General features: G+C 51.3%; 1 protein-coding gene across 1 annotated transcript in view; it reads right to left on the bottom strand.

Moving 5' to 3' along the window:
* Positions 1-17,327, bottom strand: part of LOC149337659 (ATP-binding cassette sub-family C member 3-like) — a 215,614-nt gene that overhangs the window by 9,751 nt on the left and 188,536 nt on the right. The window lies entirely within an intron of this gene.

Raw genomic sequence — 17,327 nt, 5'->3', positions numbered from 1 at the left:
ATTCGTTTTCAGGTTTTATATTTTTCCAAATTCGGGGGGTAAAAATCGGGTGTTATTTTTCGGCTTGATAATAGGGGAGAAATCGGGTTTTTCGTAGAAAAACTCCGAAATTCGGGTTTTATTGGGTTAAATTTGCAAACTAATAATTTATTCGACGTGCTCTGACCGGTGGGTAACAATTAGGGCTATATTGTGGGCTGCTTTCAAGAAAGTATTGCAAAATTTGGAGTTTCTTTGGTAAGTAATTATTACTCGGAGTGAGAGGCAACGGTCAGTTCTGAGAAAAGAAACATTTTATTCATGAGGGCTGGTCATCGACGTTCTACACGTCCTTATTAACATACATAATCTGCATGCGCAACACCTCGGTTCCCATTCGAGATCTGTCTGGTCTCTGCAGGTACCTTAGCTGAGAGAACGTTCGCTCAACGTCACAGCTGCCAGTAGCTAGGCACAACAATGACAGCCTCGGGGAACGCCCAGTTGCGTCGTTCCATTAGCCCATCACTTCAACACCTTCATTTGTGGGGCTTGCTTCCAGCAAGTACGGGTTAAACTCCTCGCGAAGCGAGCCTACATCGTCCATCATGGAAATAAAGAGAGGTCGGTAGTCATCAAACGACTGACTCTGCAGCCGCTTCTGGAACGGATCGAGTACGGCTCCCAGTTTCCACAATTCCATGGGCACAATTGTTTCACAAATTGGAAAAAATCGGGTTTTACCCGATATTTTAAGAACATGTTCGGGGTGCAAAAATCGGGTAAAATCGGGTTTTACCCGAAAACGAACAACCCTATTTGTACAGTATACAGCGACATTTCTTCTTGAGCTGTATTATTTCGTTTGCTCAAAATCGCTCTTTATATTCACCTTTCGATTGCTTCTTTCATATTTCGCATCCTGTTAGGGGCACTATTAATTTGCGCTTAATTCTCTCGCTTTTCCTTTCGCGCTTCTTTGTCACTCCCACTGGATGCTGTTGCTGAGAGCCTTCTCCTTTCCCTTTCCCTCTTGCACTCCGTTTGCCCCTCGGCAGCGGCTTCGACGCGAGTGCTTAGGGGCAGTATTGCCGCGCGCCAATTGCAGTGAGCCTCCCAGTAATTGTGGTTTAAGGGTACCGAAAGCATAACACATCAGCGATATGGGGAACAAATGAATTAAATGAGTTGCTCAATACAGGTATTGCACAGCTTAGCGCGTAGTACCTCTAGTCCAACGCCTGCGCAATCTACGTTTATCTCCTGGGTGATCCCTAGGCAGCGCTGCCCCCCGTTGCTCCATTTTGTCGTTTGGTATGTGAGGGGCTGTCGTTTGTGTCGGCAGCACCATGTCGTGTAATAAAGGGTTTGTCGATCTCCGCCCCAAGAGAAGGTGTCGCGGCACTGGGTAGGATGATGATTGTGTAAACTAAAGAGGTTTGGGGGTCTATTGATTTGTAGTTCTCTCCCTCATTAGTTTTGAGTTGGCTGGGGAGTAGCGTTGACGGGCTCGTAGGAGATGACCCAGGACTGCTCCGTATGCCTTTAATACACCTGTCATGGTCGCCTTGAAGACCTTCGAACTAACAGTTTATCGAATAAAGAGCTTACTGAACGCTCCTACACGGGCAGCTACGAAGGCCGTCGAGTCAACAGAGCAGCGAGGAACTCGCTTTCATCGAGGCAACAAGATTTCAATGCTCTTGCATTGTTAGATGGGGAGCACTCGCAGCAACGTGCTCGGGAATAAAAAGCAGTAATATCTTTGAAAAAGATGGAATTGAAAAAAACTACTTATTTTCCCGAAAAAAAAGGCAGCCCGGGCGACAAAATAAGGGAGCGAGCATAATACCGTTTTTTTTTATGCGATAAAAAAACGGTATTATGCTTCCTGAAATGCACATGAATGCTACTACAGCTTGTCCAAGACAAAAATGTTAATTTCTAAACTGAATAATGCTACTTTAACGTATTGCCGCGAATCTTTCTAGCGTTTGTTTGCTGTGTTTATTTGTTCATGCTTCGAGGCTGCCGGCACGCCGCTTTATCGCTTCGTTTGTGACGCAAGACGCGCCTAGAATTATTTCGATTGATCGCATCCAGGCGGAGCCGATTCTACTCTGTGCAGAGAGTTCTAGAACCTTCCACGCTTTATCTCGAAGGTTCACTATCAGCTTGAAAAAGAGCACGGCCGACAGCGGCGGGCATTCTGTACGACGACCGCCGAGCACGCTTGTTGCTACGCCACCGCCGAGTGATTCACTTTTCGGGCGCAAGTCAGCCCGAATAAAGAGTTTCGTTTCGAAGACATTCTCGCTGTGTTCCTGTTCGCCGGACTGAAGTCACCACTACGTAACATCTGGTGGAGGCGCTAACGGATGTCCCTATCGCCCTCACATCCTGGGAGCCGTCAGAGCAGCCCGATCCGTCTCGAAGAAGATCCCGAGAAAGCCGCAGAAGCCGTCCCCTCCGCAGGCGAAGGGCGAAGAAGCCGTCGTCTCCAGAGGTGTCCCCCAGAATTCGGACTGCTACCGGACCGAACGCGAACGAAGAAGTACCCCTCAATTTCGACTTCAGCCATGGTTACGACACCAGCCCCCATTATTTTACAGCAGCCCCGACTGCCGCCCACGTTCAACGCTTCACCAACGAGGCTCCCGAGGAAAGGTTGGAACAGTTTGAGCGTGTCGCCGTGTTCAACAGTTGGGACGACCAGACTAAGATGAGCCATGTTTTATTCGCCTTGGAAGCACCAGCGAGAATCTGGTTCGAAAACAACGAAGCTTCTCTAGCGACGTGGGAATTATTCAAACGGTAGTTCCTGAAGGCCTTCACGAGCATCGTCAGGAAAGAAAGAGCTAAGCTGCTCCTACTGTCACCCAACGAACACCCGAACGAGTCAGTGGCCGCATATGTAGAAGATATGAAGCGCCTTTTTCGACGAGTCGATCCTGACATGGCGGAGGAGAAGAAGGTGGAACTTTTGATGCGTGGTGCTAAAGAGGCCCTGTTTGGCGGTCTGACCCGCAACCTACTGAAGACGGTCGCGGAATTCACCAGTGAAGCAGCCGCCATTGAGAGAACCGTGGAAGCCCAAGCCCGTAATTTTCCTCGGCAGCCCCAAGTGACCTCGAGTGCCCTCTCGGATGGCACAGCATTCAGAGGCCACGTGCGAGATGTTATCCGCGAAATTGTACGGGAAGAGCTGCGTCGCCTGCTACCATCTCCCAACCAGCCTCAAGTAGCGACCCTTGAGCAAATCGTACGCGAATAAGTGCAGCATGCGCTTGGCACCCCGTCTTCTTCGCCTCCTGCTGAAGCTCCAGCATTAACCTACGCCGCTGCACTACGCAGTCCTCAGCACCAACGCGGGAGCCGAAGTCCACCTCTTCGACGTGAACCAGCTGTAACCGAACGCCGCCTCCCTGCCCCCGCCCGCCCAGTCTACGAACGACGCCCAAGCCCCAGGAAGTGCGACGCCTGGATGACTTCCAACAACCGCCCGCTGTGCTTCAATTGCGGCGAAGCCGGTCATGTACTTCGCCACTGCCCGTACAGACGCATCGGCCTGCGAGTTTCGCTATCGACGCCCCACGACCATTCCCCGGCCAGCGACCACGGGAAATCGACGACTACTTGCACAGAGGGGAGTACGCGTCGTCAAGCCGTCTTTCCCGCTCCCATTCGCCGTCCACCGCACGTTTTTCATCACCGGGCCACAGCTACGCCGCGGCTGTCAGAGGAAGGTCCCCTAGCCCCCGTAGCGAAACTAAACAAAGCAACCTGTGGAGGTCAGGTTGCTTGCCGAGGAAACGACGAATATCCTCCAGCGACCACGCCGTATGAGGACGCCGCACCTACTACACCGACGACGCATACAACAAGCTCGACCACGACGCAAACCGCCTTCAAACCTACGCCGCCATCAAGAAAAGCTCCGACCACACGCCCCACCCACGATTCACATACCCGTCGAAGCCGTAACCCGATGCCGAGGACGACGTGTACCTCCAGAGCCAGGACTTCCGACTTAGAAGGGGTTATCGACGGCGGGAAAGTCACCGCTCTTGTCGACACAGGAGCCGATTATTCGGTGATGAGCGGACCATTCGCAGCGCAACTTAGGAAAGTAACGACCGCTCGGGACGGCCCAAAACTTCGCACCGCAGCGGGCCACCCCATTACGCCATCAGGACGATGCACAGCGCGAGTGACTCTCAAGGGACATACCTATCCCGCGACCTTTGTAGTGCTACGGCAATGTTCCCGCGAAGTGATCTTGGGCATGGATTTCCTTAATGAGCATCGGGCGATCATCGACCTGCGATCCAAGATGATCACGCTTTCCACGGACGAGGCCATCCCGTCGACGAGGACTCCGGAACATCATGTTTCACTTAGTGTCCTGGAGGAACAAGTGAGTGTCCCGCCCAGCTCAAGCGTTATCGTCACCGTAGGCGCCCCGGAAGCGAATGACACTGAAGCCATTATCGAGGGGAACTTGCAGTTGCTTCTCGACCGAGGAATCGGCATCGCAAGAGGCATCGCACATTTCCGCAAAGGACAAGCCGAAGTATTGCAGACTAACTTCAGCGAAGAATACCGGCACATTAACAAAGGAACGAGGATTGCTTTCCTCGATGAAATATCCGACGTACGAGACTTCTTCACGCTCTCCGACCCATCCGTAGAAGATTCGCCTGACCATGAGAACTCGCCCAATTTCGGCATAAACGCAGCCCTGCCCCGGAACAGACAACACCAGATTCTTAATCTCCTTCGAAGCTACAGCGAGTGCTTCTCGTCATCGCCGAAGATCCGACAAACGCCAATTGACAAACATCGCACTATAACCGACCAGTACGCCCGACCTCTCCGCCAGAGCCCCTACCGAGTGTCGCCGCGAGAACGACAAGCCATCCGGGACCAAGTGGAATAAATGCTGCGCGACGACGTTATTCACCCTTCAAAAAGCCCCTGGGCGGCACCTGTTGTGCTAGTGAGAAAGAAAGACGGTGCACTTCGATTCTGCGTTGATTACCGCCGCTTGAACAACATCACAAAGAAGGACGTCTACCCCCTCCCTCGCATCGACGACACACTGGACCGGCTCTGCAACGCCGGGTATTTCTCATCAATGGACCTCAAGAGCGGCTACGGGCAAATTGAGGTCGATGAACGAGATTGCCAGAAGACCGCATTCATCACACCAGATGGCCTCTTCGAGTTCAAGGTGATGCCAATTGATCTCTGTTCCGCACTAGCCACATTTCATCGAATAATGGATACAGTGCTGGCAGGCCTGAAGTGGCAGATTTGTCTGGTATATTTAGATGACGTCGTTGTCTTCGCCTCGAACTTTGAGGAACACCTAAAAAGGCTTCGAACAGTACTAGACGCAATAAAATCGTCCGGCCTAACTTTGAAAGCAGAGAAGTGCTGCTTTGCCTATGAAGAGCTGCTGTTTCTAGGCCACATCGTTAGCAAGGAGGGAGTACGGCCAGACCCGCAGAAAACCGCTGCTATCGCAATGTTTCCACCACCGGCCGACAAGAAAGCTGTGCGCAGATTCCTCGGACTGTGCGCGTACTACCGACGGTCTGTGAAGAACTTTTCGCGCATCGCCGAGCCACTGATCCAGCTGACAAAGGCAGACGTGCCATTTAAATGGGAAGCGCCGCAAGTGGAAGCTTTCAAGGAACTTCAGCGTCGTTTACAGTCCCCACCGATTCTCGCGCACTTCGACGAAAACGCTGAGACTGAAATTCCCACCGACGCAAGTAGTGTGGGCCTAGGCACTGTCCTCGTTCAGAAAATTGACGGAGTGGAGAAGGTCATCGCGTACGCTAGCCGTTCCCTGTCCAAAGCCGGAGCTAATTATTCGACAACTGAGAAGGAGTGCCTTGCCATCATCTGGGCTACGTTGAAATTCCGCCCCTACCTGTACGAACGACCGTTCAAGGTGGTCAGCGATCACCACGCAGTGTGCTGGCTCGCCAGTTTGAAGGACCCCTCCGGTCGCCTCGCTCGATGGAGCCTGCGGCTCCAGGAGTTTAATGTAACCGTCGTTTACAAGTGCGGACGCAAGCACTCTGACGCCGACTGCTTGTCACAAGCCCCTGTAGATGCACCGCCGGCGGACGACGATGAGGACACCTTCCTGAGACCCGTGCCATTCAGCCTGAGGACATCATCATCATCATCAGCCCCAGCTCTTTTGCAGAACAGCAACGCTCGGACCCCGACATAAAATGCCTCATCGAATAATTGTAACGCAAGGTTTGTTCACCCCCCGCCTCGTTCAAGCGAGGATTGTCTTCGTTCTGTTTACAGGACGATGTCCTCGTGAAGAAGAACTTTGCAGCGAACAAGACAGCCTACCTCCGTGTTGTACCTGTAAGTCTGCGTGAAGAAATTCTTCAGGCCTCACACGATGAGCCGTCAGCTGGACATCTCGGGTTTTCTCGCACCCTCCGCCGCATTCGATTCAAGTATTACTGGCCCCGACTATCTGCCGATGTCGCACATTATGTGAAAACCTGCCGAGATTGTTTCTCCACCTTTCCCTCATTAAAATTCCTTTCTCTCTCTGCCGAGATTGTCAGCGACGAAAGACCCCTCCAACCGGACTAGCAGGATTTCTGAACCCCATTGAACCCCCCCCCCCCCCCCCCCCAAGGCTTTTTCAGCAAATCGGCATGGACTTGTTTCGCCCTTTCCCGAAATCAACATCTGGAAATAAGTGAATCATCATAGCGACCGACTACCTGACTCGCTAGGCCGAGGCTAAAGCCCTACCTAACGGAACAGCAGCAGCAGTCGCCAAATTTTTCGTGGAGAACATTCTTCTGCAATACGGCGCCCCCGATGAGCTTATCACTGACAGAGGAACAGCATTCACGGCGGAACTGACGCAAGCCATCCTCCATTACAGACAAACCAGCCACCGGAGAACAACTGCATACCATCCGCAGACCAACGGACTGACCGAGGGCCTCAACAAAACCATCGCCGATATGCTCGCGATGTATGTCGATGCCGAACACAAGACCTGGGACGTCATCTTGCCTTACGTAGTCTTCGCCTACAACACCGCAGTGCAGGAGACCACCCAGATGACGCCTTTTAGGCTCGTCCATAGCAGAGAGGACACGAACACGCTGGACGCCATGCTGCCGAACGTTACCGAAGAAGGTAACGTCTACGTTGCCGCCTACCTACAACGCGCAGAAGAAGCCCGAAGACTTGCCCGATTAAGGATAAAAGACCAGCAGCGGACCGACGCCACGCGCTACAACCTACGAAGACGCAACGCGGAATACAAGCCAGGAGACCGAGTCTGGGTTTGGACGCTCATTCGCCGCCGAGGACTGAGTGAAAAGCTTTTGCGAGGCTATTTCGGCCCGTACAAGGTTCTTCGTCGGAGAGAAAGGAATATTAATGAGGGAAAGGTGGAGAGGTCGGCCGGTGGTAACATGGCCCTGGCCTGCTACTCCACACAGGAGAAAGGGAAGAGGAGGAAAAGGAAAGTGCGAATGAAGGCTGATGATGGCATAATACAATCAGTTTCACGGGTGATGTCTACACACACACTCACACCCACACCACACTGGCTGGCACTCGCATCGCTGTTAGTAGACGCACATAAAACTCATAAAACTGGTGTCTGCAACACAAACACCGACACATGTCATTAACCATGTAGGTTGTGCACAGGCGGTCACAGACGACTATCCAGGCCTGTTTCACACAAAAAGTTGAGCAGGGCCTTTATCACACGCCACCAACGTCTCGTCCTGGCGCCCAGAAGAGTTTCCTCAGAAAAAGGGAGAGAGTCCAGTTGTTTCACGGTCGCCTCCTATGTTCTTCTTTCAGCAGTATAGTTCGGGCACTCACAAAGAAGGTGTCCAATAGCCTCTAGGTGAATTAGACTATGAAGTCGTCCCTGACCAAATGACTGCATCACAGCGACGCCGCGTACGACCAGAAGTAGTCCATGTCGTACGCCTAAAGCCCTATAATGCACGCTAAAGGACGCCGTGTTTCCACATTCGGTGTTTATTTTTGCACAATCTCTTTTTGATCGCTGATAGCCGCATTATGTTCTGAAGCATCGCGTCGATGCTTCTTTGAGAGGGGAGTAATGCCTAGAATCTTTGTACCGTTTGTTTGTTGTGTTTATTTGTTCATGCTTCAAGGCTGCCAGCACGCCGCTTTATCGCTTCGTTTGTGACGCAAGACGCGCCTAGAATTATCTCAATTGATCGCATCCAGGCGGAGCCGATTTCACTTTGTGCCAGAAAGTTCTAGAACCTTCCACGTTTTATTTCGAGGGTTCGCTATCAGCTTTAAAAAATGGCTGAGGCTTAACTTGGTTAAGCCTGGAGAATGCGAAGCATCATTGTGTCGCGTAATTTGGAGGCGCACAACCACAGCGACGGCGCGAGGTGGGCCCCCGTTTCCCCACTGACGTGACGTCATCGTGCCACGTGGTGTGGCATCATCGTGTCACGTGATTTGGAGGCGCACAACCACAGCGACGGCGCGAGGTGGGCCCCCGTTTCTCCACTGTCGTGACGTCATCGTGTCACGTGGTGTGACGTCATGTATCACGTGATTGGAGGCGCACAACCACAGCGACGGCGCGAGGTGGGCCCCCGTTTCTCCACTGCCGTGACGTCGTCCTGTCACGTGGTGTGACGTCATGTATCACATGATTAGAGGCGCACAACCACAGCGACGGCGCGAGGTGGGCCCCCGTTTCTCTACTGTCGTGACGTCATTGTGTCACGTGGTGTGACGTTATGTATCACGTGATTTGGAGGCGCATAACCACGGTGAAGGGCTGAAGTGGTAGCTAAAGTAGTATGCTTCGCATAAAAGAGCACGGCCGACAGCGGCGGGCACGCTTGTTGCTACGCCGCCGCCGAGTGATTCACTTTGCGGGCGCAAGTCAGCCCGAAAAATTACGGGGAACTTTAGCGGCTAAAGTGCTGAAAGGCGAAAGCCTGAGTGCTGCATTCTGCTACGCGATTGTTCACTTCACATTTTGTTGGTGCATTAACTGCCAATTAATGACGCTTAAGCTTCGCCTTTAGGAGTGGAACGCGACAGCGTGTTGTAGCGCTGCCACGGAGTCCATTGAACGCCACCACCCGTTCGGCGCGATGCCTTGCCTTTTGACCGCCACGCTTTTTAAGGAAAGTAAATGGAGCAGTAATTCTCTGTCGTCTCGGTGGACACCTGAGCCGCACTGTACAGGAAGGGAGGAAGTGGAGTGAAAGAAGAAAGAGAGGCCGTAATGAAGAAAATGAAAATTGTATTTGAGGAAAGGAAACTACGCATTAACTGTCTCGCATATCTCAGTAGACACTAGTCGAAAATTGTATTTGACGAAAGAAAGTTGCGCAGTGACTGTCTCACATATTTCGGTGGACACCCGTCAAAATTCGCGCGTGGTGACATCACGACAATTTGGACCAATCTGAAACGCGGACAAATACGCCTTGCTCGTCAGTAGATTGGTTTTTGAGGAAAGGAAATGTATCTGTCTCGCATATCTCGGTGCACACCTGAACCTCGCCGTAACGGGAAGAGAGGAAGATGGGAGTGAACGAAGACACCGTATTCACTAGACGCACCTTTGTTCATTCCAAACCACCGAGCTGGCATGGCGGAGTGGTAGCGTGCTCGACTCGCACTCCGGAGACCGGGGTTCGATTCCCAAGCTCGGCCAATTTCTTACTCGGTTTTATTTATTTATCTGGTCTGACTAGAAAGGTTAATTGGACTAATTGGTTAAGTAAGCAATTAACTAAACTCTAACATACTTGGAGAGCATCACTATACGATCCCTTTAATTGGTTGCATGGTTAGTAGCCAAAGTAGAATTGGCCCCGTTTGAAATTCGCGCACTGTGACGTTACGACCGTTTCGACCAACTGAAAAGCGTGACATTTCTTGTCGACAGCTCCTGCTTACAACGATGAGGCATTAAAGGCTTCCGCCTTAATAAAGAGTTTCGTTTCGAAGACATTCTCACTGTGTTCCTGTTCGCCGGACTGCAGTCACCACTACGTGACGGTATAATTATAATAGTGTAATGGGAACGACCGGCAGCCGTTCACGCGGTGGGACGAAGAGGTGGACGAAGTCCTGTACTGGTTCCTGAATGACTCCTGGGAGTGTGCCGGCATTGACGCGTCTTCGATCAACGGCCTCCGACCTGCGCTTCGAAGACGCACCTGTACACTTGGTGGAGGTGCCTCGATCCGCGTCCCGGTGCTCAACCTGGAACTTACGAGCGGAACGTTACTCGCCCCGCCAACAATGTCAAACGCTCCGACTTAGTCATCGCCGGCCATCCCTGCCACCGTCCTCTGTTCCGGTGTGCAACGCCAGCGTGACCCTTCTCCATTCAGCGGTACGGACTACCATGACGTGACGACTGGTTGGGCCTCATACGAGCGCGTCAGCGCTTACAATCGGTGGGGCGATTCCGACAAGTTGAGCAACGTCCTATTCTGCCTCACAGAAGTTGTCAACTTATGGTTTCGTAACCATGAAGCCGACCATCCCACCTGGTCATCATTTAAGACAAGCTTCGCCGTCGTCTTCGGCCGCCCCGCCGTGCGGCAACTCCGCGCCGAGCAACGTCTGCGTCCTCGAGCCCAGCTACCGGCCGAAACATTTACCAGCTATATTGAAGACATAGTGGATTTATGCAAGCGCGTCAACCCTTCGATGTCCGAGACACACAAAGTGAACAACATTCTTAAAGCGATCACCGATGACGCTTTTCAAATGCTTCTGGCGAAGAACCGCACTTCCGTCAGTGCCGCCATAGAGCTGTGCTAAAGCTTTGACGAGTTGCGCAAGCAACGCGCTTCTACGCGGCAGTGTGGTGCGCCCACCGAGAGTTTTGCTGTCTTGGCCCTTGGTCCCTTGTCTTCGGAGCAATCACTGTTCATAGAGCGCGTCAAAGATTTTATACGCGAGGAAGTCGCCCGCCAGCTTTCTCTTCTCCACGTTGCAGAACCTGTCTGCCCTACTGCCGACCTGCGCCGACTATCCTCCGTGTTGTTCTGGGGCACCTCGCTGCAGTCCGGCCATCCAGCCCTCTGCCTCCTCCTGTCGCAGCACCACTCACCTATGCTGAAGCCGTCACCCGCACACCGCGCTCGCTTGCCCCTCCCATGTACCGCAGCAGTCCTGCTTATTATGCTCTACCCCCGTACATGCCACTTCCACGAGCCTCGTTTCCTCGCACACGACGACACCCTACGAACCCTTGGCGCAGCGCTGATCATCGGCCCATCTGCTACGCTTGTGGTCTTCCAGGCCACGTTGCACGTCTCTGCCGTCAGCGCTTGCCTCGCTCTGGGGATGCTGTGCACCCGTACGGATACGATCACGAGCCGCCCTTGCCCAATGGCTCTTCTGACTCGTTTATCCATTGCCCACAGTATGCGATTCACCACTCGCCTTCCCCTCGTCGCCGTACAGTTTCCACAATGCTTCGGCGACCGGAATACCTCCGAGAGGAAAACTAAATGCCGCAGTTCCGGAGGCAAGAACTGCTTCTTTTGCGAACTCCTCAAGACCTCCGTTTCCTCCCGCTAACGTGATTCAGGCGTTTGCCACAGGTGTCCCTGTTCTCACGCTCGCTGACACGGGTGCTGCCGTCTCTGTGATTAGTGACTGTCTTCGCCGCAAACTTCGCAAGGGGTCGACGCCCATCTCTGACTTTTCGCTCCGTACGGCCAGCTCGGAGCGCATCCACCTCATCGCAGCCTGCACGGTACGCGTTTCTATCAGCGACGTAGCATATCTCCTAGAGTTTGTTGTGCTGAGTGAGTGCTCTCAAGATGTCATCCTAGGATGCGACTTTCTCTCAACCCACCATGCAGTGATTGATTGTGCCCGTGCTGAACTTGCGCTATCTTCCGTGTGTAACGTTTACTTGTACGACCTGCCTGTGCGCTCCGCTAAACTTTTCGTGGCTGCCGACACAGCTAGACCTCCCTTCTTTTCGGCCCTCGTCCCACTTCTACCCGACTCTGCATTCAGCAGCCCTGTTCTCTTCACACCCCCCACAGCTGCCCCCCGCCGTCACCGTCTTCTGATTCCTTTCGCAGTTCTCACGATTTCCGATGCTCACTGCGTCATTTATGTCTCCAGCCCTTTTGCTTGCCCGTCCTCTGTCCTTCGCGGCGAATTCTTCGGTCATATCGAAGAACTGGACCCTGCTCTTGCCTACGAGTTCTCCGATCGCCGTGCCTGTTATCTGGGATGCTCACCTGGACATTTGTGCGTTCACCCCCGATCCGATTCTCGGCGACGTCTTTCATCGCGCTGTCGCTGCCGACCTTCCGCCCGCTCAACTTGATAAGCTGCTGACACTTCTCCAACGCTTCAGCCCGTCTTTTTACCTTTCTCAACCTTCTTTGGGCCGCGCGTTTGCCGTCTCTCATGAAATTGACGCAGGTACGCACGCCCCCTTGCGCCAGCGACGGTACCGCGTCTGGCCCACAGAGCGCCGCGTCATCCGTGACAATGTCGACGATATGCTACAGCGCGCCATCATGTAGCCATATCACAGCCCTTGGGCTTCTCCTGTTGTCCTGGTGACGAAACAAAGATGGCTCCATCCGGTTCTGCATGAACCAATAGCACCCTTCTCATTCTTACAGAAACGTGGCTAACAGACAATATCAGTGATACCGAAATTTTAGCTGCGCTGCCCAACTTGAAAGTTTACCGTAAAGACCGGGAGAGAGCCCGTGGCGGTGGCGTGCTCATAGCCGTACATCAGCAGTTTTCAGCATCCTTAATCAATGTAGATTCTAACTTAGAACAGCTATGGCTGCTCTTCCACGCTGCCCCCCGAACTGTGCTGATAGAAGTTTGTTACAGGCCACCGCAAAATGATCCGGACTTTTCCTGCAAACTAAACAATGTGCTGAGTGAACTGACATCATCGTATCCTAACGCAGATATTGTACTTTTTGGTGATTTCAATTTTCCCACTATTGACTGGCGTAACCACACCTCCATGACAAATTCTTCAGAAGCAAAACATTTTGTCGATGTCTGTCTTAACTTCAACCTTACTTAGCTAATATTAGAGCCAACGCGCATTGCGCAGAATTCCGCCAACACTCTAGATCTGATATTAACCAACAGCCCTGATAGCGCAACAAGCATTACATACCTAAGGGAAATAAGTGATCATAAAGTCATTCATGCTACCTTCAGTTTAACACCCATGCTTCGTCAAGTTTCCAGGAAAACAATCCGTCTTTATGAAAGAGGTGATTTTCAAGCAATAAATGAAGAACTAACTGCTTTTTTTCCAACTTATGAAACCGATTTCCAACAAAGTCTCTTCACGAAAATTGGACGATTTTCAGGGCCAAAGTTCACGAACTAACAAACAAGTACATTCCGGTGGCTAGTTTCCGTGCTAACCAGCAAAAACCGTGGTTTACTACGGCCCTGAAACGCCTGGAATACAAGAAAAAGCTTCACTATCGGGCAGCAAAGCGGAACCCAAGCCAAGCATCATGGGAAAAGTACTACACTGCCGAAGCTGATTACCTTGCTGCTATCCGCAACGCAAAACACACCTTTTTCCACTCTGACTTGCCAAATATGCTAATACACAACCCTAAAAAATTCTGGCACGTAGTAAACCCGAAGGATACACGTACAATCGTTCTTACTAACGATATGGGTCAAACCCTCAGCGATTGTGAATGTGCTGACGTTTTCAATAGAGCCTTTTCAACTGTTTTTGCGAAAGAGTGTGATTTACCTGCTAACGCCTTCATAAGTTCCTTCACAGCGTCAACCATGGATCCAGTTTCTTTCTTCGCAGACGGTATATCATCTCCTATCGAAAATATCAAGCTAACGTCATCAGCCGGGATCGATGAAATTAACTCGAAATTTCTGAAAAATACTAAGCACATTTCCGCGGCCTACTTATAACTATTGTACTCTCAGTCTCTCTCTTCAGGTAACATACCGGATGACTGGAAAGTGGGAAAGGTCGTCCCAATCTTCAAGTCTGGTAACAAAAACTCGCCCTTAAATTATCGACCCACTTCCCTAACAAGCATTCCTTGTAAAATCATGGAGCATGTAATTTATTCTCAAGTCATGAACTTTCTCGATTCCAACAATTTCTTTCATTCATCACAACATGGCTTCCGTAAAAACCTTTCCTGTGAGACACAACTGGCTACATTTGTTCATGACTTACATGCTAACCTTGATTGCAACCAACAGATTGATGCTATTTTTTTAGATTACACAAAAGCCTTTGACAAAGTACCACACCAGATATTACTACTTAAGCTCTCTTACCTAAATATTCACCCTAGCATTCTAAACTGGATTAAGGAATTTTTAACAAATCGAACGCAATTTGTCATAGTTAATAACGAATTTTCTGATTACATTCCAGTAACCTCAGGCGTCCCTCAAGGATCAGTGCTCGGACCGTTATTATTCTTAATATACATTAATGACTTGCCCCTTCACGTATCATGTCACATTCGTATGTTCGCAGATGATTGCGTCATTTATCGTACTATTAATAACTCTTCCGACCAAGAAGCCCTCCAGACTGACCTAACTAACGTTCAGAAATGGAGCGACCTGTGGATGATGACACTTAACCCTCAGAAATGCAAGATTGTATCCTTCAGCCGTCGCACTAAACCATTTATTTTTTTGTACAATATAGCTCAAATCCCAATAGAAGCAGTTAACTTATTTAAGTACTTAGGAGTCACGCTATCTTATGATTTACCTTGGCGCACACATATTTCTAATGCAATATCATCCGCAAATAAAACACTAGGCTTTTTGAAACGCCACTTATGTCACGCTCCCCATTAAATTAAACTCCTGGCTTACCAATCGCTAATCAGACCGAAACTAGAATATGCATCCCCCATATGGAATCCACATCAAATATACCTCATAAATGCCCTAGAATCCGTCCAGAACCGTGCCACTAGATTCATCCACAATACCTATTCATACCAAGTCAGCGTGTCGTCTTTAAAAGCAGAATCCGCCTTATCAACCCTTGTTATTCGTCGCCGCATTGCCAGCCTAAACCTGTTTCATAAGTTCTTTTACAGCACCCACGGTTACGCAGGCTATATCACATCACCAGCTCGCATATCGCATCGCACTGGTCACATTCTTCAAGTTGCCCGGCCTCGGACCCATACGACCACGTTCGCTGCCTCGTTCTTCCCACGAGCAGCATTTGATTGGAACGGCCTTTCCCACAGCATCGCCGCTATCACCTGCCCATCCAACCTTTCCAAAGCACTAACAGATCATATTGTATGTTGAACCCACATGGCAACCATTGTACTTATTTTTCTGTATAATCCACCCCTTATGTAATAACCCTACGGGGGTCTTTAAGGTAATAAACTGAACTGAACTGAACTACCTTCTTCTCAACCAGATTACTCGCAAGGTTGTTTATCCTCTACCCCGAATCGACGACGCACTGGATTGTTTGCAGGGAGCGGAGTACTTTTCGTCCTTAGACTTATGTTCTGGCTACTGGCAAGTCCTGATGGCTGCTGCTGACCGGCCGAAAACCGACTTCTTCACCCCAGACGGCCTGTATAAATTCAATGTCATGCCATTCGGCCTATGCAATGCCCCCGCCACATTCGACAGAATGATGGGTAATATTCTCAGCGGGCTCAAATGGGAAACGTGCATGTGCTATCGGATGGCATTATCATTTTTTCCAAAGATTTCTCTTCCCATTTACTGCACCTCCAGCGTGTTCTGACATGCCTTACTGCAGCCGGGCTAGAATTAAACCTGAAAACATGTTACTTCGGTGCCACGAAGCTGACGATATTAGGCCATGTCACCTCCAAGGATGGCGTTCTTCCTGACCCTGCCCAACTTCGTGCCGTCGCTGACTTTCCCAAACCGACCACCTTAAAAGAATTTCGCAGTTTTACAGACTTGTGTTCCTACATCCGCAGCTTCATCCGGAATTTCGCCTGTATCATCGCCCCTTTAACACAGCTTCTTGCCGGCAGCCAAAATCTCTCGTCTTGGTCACCCGCCTGCGATGCCGCATTCAACACTTCACGCCGCCTCCTGGTCTCCCCCCCCCCCCCCAATATTCCGCCATTTTGATCCCGACTGTCGACCGAAATTCACACTAACGCGAGCGGTGTGGCGTTGGCCGAAGTGCTTACCCAACGGAAGTCTGGGTATCCGGAATACGTCGTCGCTTACGCCAGCCGCGCCCTCACCAAGGCGGACTCCAACTATTCTATCACAGAAAAAGAATGTCTCGCCATCATTTGGGCGATTGCCAAGTTCCGCCCTCACGTCTATGGCCGGCCGTTCTATGTCGTTACCGACCATCATGCTCTCTGCTGTCTGTCCTCCATCAGAGCTTCCTCTGGTCGACTTGCCCGCTGAGCTTTACGTCTCCAGAAATTTGATATTCACGTCATTTATCGCTCTGGACGCAAGCACTCCGGCGCCGACGCACTTTCCCGTTGACCACTCCCTAGCGATTCCACCTCTGCCCTCGTCTGTGCCTACGATTTCTCGTCGTTCGGTGTCCCTGATATGCTCTCCGAAACCCCGCAGGATCCTTGGATCAACTCCCTCCTCACCTTCCTGTCTAATCCCTCGTCACTTTCTTCGTCCCGGACTCTTCGTCGCCAAGCCCACCATTTTGCCGTTCGTGATGGCCTCTTATACCGGCGTAACTACCTCTCCGACTGGCGGAAGTGGCTGTTGGTGATTCCTCGCCACCTCCGTGCTGCGATCTGCGCCTCTTTCCACGCCGATCCACAATGCGGCCATGCAGGTGTATTGAAAAGGTATGCTCGGCTGCGTCCGCGCTATAATTGGCGCGGTATGTACCGCTTCATACGTCAGTACATTCGGTCATGTACAGCCTGCCAACGTCGCAAGAACCCTCCCCGCCACGACCCCGCTCCAATGCAGCCGTTACCCCGCCCTGCCCGCCCCTTTGACCGCGTCGGCATTGATCATTACGGTCCGCTTCCAACCAGTTCGGCTAACAACCGCAGGGTCATCGTGGCAGTTGACCACTTAACCCGCTATATAGGAACGTCGCCTCTACAATATGCTACTGCACAGGATGTTGCTTCTTTCATCCTACACCGTCTGGTTCTTCGCCATGGCGCCCCCAAAGAACTGCTCAGTGATCGCGGTCGTGTTTCTCTTTCGACAGTCGTCGCGGCGCTGCTAAAGGAATCCCAAATTGTTCATCGCTGTACCAGCGGCTATCACGCCCAACCAACGGCACGACT

The sequence above is a fragment of the Amblyomma mixtum genome, chromosome 7 (genome assembly GCF_055824585.1).
Source record: "Amblyomma mixtum isolate Tamu chromosome 7, ASM5582458v1, whole genome shotgun sequence".
NCBI classification, from domain to species: domain Eukaryota; kingdom Metazoa; phylum Arthropoda; class Arachnida; order Ixodida; family Ixodidae; genus Amblyomma; species Amblyomma mixtum.
The sequence above is the reverse complement of the archived record's forward strand: the minus strand, read 5'-3'. Positions and strand labels throughout refer to the sequence as shown.